We start from the raw sequence: 2,500 nt of genomic DNA on the forward strand, positions 1-2,500 counted from the left end.
ACACACACACACACACACACACACACACACACACACACACACACACAGGTAGGCAGTGGAGTGGTCATTTCCCTCTCTCAGGTATTTCAGCCCTGAGGCCAGAGCAAAGGTTCGGTGACAGTACAAGTGTTTGGTGGCAGATTTCTCGTCTCCTGAGACACGACCCAGAGTGGACGTCTTCGTCTTCTACGTGTTTGGCTCCTCTTCTTCATCCTGAGATATTTGTATTCTTCCAGTTTCACGTCTGTCACGTGATACAACGGGACGACTAAGTGATCTGAATTATTGAATGATCACAGGAGCAGGAAATATCAGAGAACATGAAATAAATTCACATTTTGACCATCAACCAAATTCTCCTCAATAATAAAATCCCTGTAAAAACTGATGAACTAGTTCCGATAAGGTTTTTTGGTTTTGTAAATGTGTTATTTGTAATAAGTGGATCAAACTCTGGTCTGTTGGGATGTTTACCTTCAGATTCTGTCGTTGTGACATTCAGACGTGTGGAGCGTTGGACTCGCCGCCTCCTCTGGAAACAGGCGTCTGTTTTTAAAGCTCGACTGGAGCAGAACAGAAGCCCTTGTTCCCAGCAGAGGTCACGACCCCTCGCCCCGGCCTGAACCCGATACCTGGGCCTGCCGACTCCACGGGGCGCTCCGCCTGAAAGATAAGGAAGCAGACCACCGGTAGTCCTGGTGTTACCCCTCACCCAGGGCTGCCCCAGGGGTCAAACCCAGCGCCCCTCTCCTTATTCACCTTATTCACCTTCTTCTCTCTGAAAATCTGGGATTCTACATTGCAACTCTTCTCTCTCTCTTACATGTTACTGTTCGATGATCTGACTCTGTTAAAGCATCAGTGGGCTTTTAGTGGAGGTAAGAATTATATGTAGTTTTTGTTGGTTCTGATATTTTACCATTTTTTATCTCTCTTGTTAAACGTTTGCTGACATTTTGGATCTAACGAGACGTTTTTCTTCCTGCTGTCGTCTTTTGTCGTCCGTCTTGTTCCTTGTTCGTCTCCGTCAGCGACGCTCGTGTTACAACAGATTCTAGAGATAACAGCGACTCTCCCAGCTCGTCACCTGGACAACAGCTGCTTTCTGGATCACACACTGAAAAACAGAGTGATCCTCAAACTATCCTCAACAAAACTCTTTTTAGCCATAAAGTATAAAACGCACTGAGTTTAAAATCCGACATGAAGCCTGTGGATCGTCGGCCCCCTGCTGTGTACGACGACAGGATCTGCTTGTTCAGTGGAGTATTTATTTTTCACATGTTGACAGATGGATAAAATCATTCGTCTATAACACTGACCCACAATAGCTCATTATCACCCCCCCCTCCCTCATTCATCTTCTGCCGTCTCCAGGGAACGAGTGAAAACTTTCTCTCTCCTCCCTCCTGCTGCTCGTTTCAGTGTTGGGTTTCCAGGAAGGACGGTGTAAAATATCCCAGCTACGCTTCCGTTGTAAATTGACAGCCGCCCCTCTGACTGGCAGCTCTTTCACAGGACAGGAAGTCCACGTCCACCAGGCTGCAGACGCAGGTCATGCACCGAAAAGCTTTGAAATGTGGAGCCACTTCATACTGACTGATGGAGCATCGCAGACAGAAAATCTCCATGTGCTCCATCAAAACTTCTGCAATATGAACCTTTTCTTGAATGTCATCGTCAAACTCCATCGGCTAAATACATCTAAAAAGAAGTTCCTGCATCACAACCCACAAACAATCATTAACTCGTTTGTTATCACTGACGTTTGTCTGTTTAAATTAAAACCTGACTCTGGCTCTTTCACACCTTGTTTGTTTCAGAGCTTCAGACTTTTCAGTTTGGTCTGAACCTAAATATCAGGTGTGAAAGGTTCCTGAGTCCAGAAGAGGTGTTCTGGGTCTGGATCCAACTGAACCATGGTTCGGTTTGGTTTCGTGAAAACACTTTTTTGGGAAAGTTTGGACTTTTGGACCAAGCAAAGCAAGTAGAGACAGCATTAAATAACAGAAGAAGAGGAAGCAGCTGCAGTCTTCACCTCCGACGATATAATGTTTGAACCACGAGGCGTTTGCTCCTCAATCAGACTAAAAGGTCACATGACCTCCGTTGACCCGACACGGCTGCTAGAGTCAAATTCAAGTCACTAACTTTGTCCACACAGCGACTTCTGGGTGTGAACTCAGACGGACTCACGCTCCTCCACACATTGTCTGGTGTCTCCATCCCTGCACACGAGCCAATCACAGCCCAGACTGTCCCTCAGTGGATTCACAGTCTACGGTGCACAGGCTCTGTCTGAACAGTGTTGATGCAAACATTTGATTTAAGTTTAGTGAGTAAAGACTTTGTTCAAACATCAAGTCTAAGCATTTGGTTCAACTTCTGTTTTTTCAGCAGAACCTGTCTCTAACCTTCATCTGCTGATGTTTGTGTCGAAAGCTGAAGTTAAAGAAAACTTGTGGAATGTGCAAACGTTAGGAAATTAGTTTGAACTTGA

Source organism: Hippoglossus hippoglossus, chromosome 15 (genome assembly GCF_009819705.1).
Source record: "Hippoglossus hippoglossus isolate fHipHip1 chromosome 15, fHipHip1.pri, whole genome shotgun sequence".
NCBI classification, from domain to species: domain Eukaryota; kingdom Metazoa; phylum Chordata; class Actinopteri; order Pleuronectiformes; family Pleuronectidae; genus Hippoglossus; species Hippoglossus hippoglossus.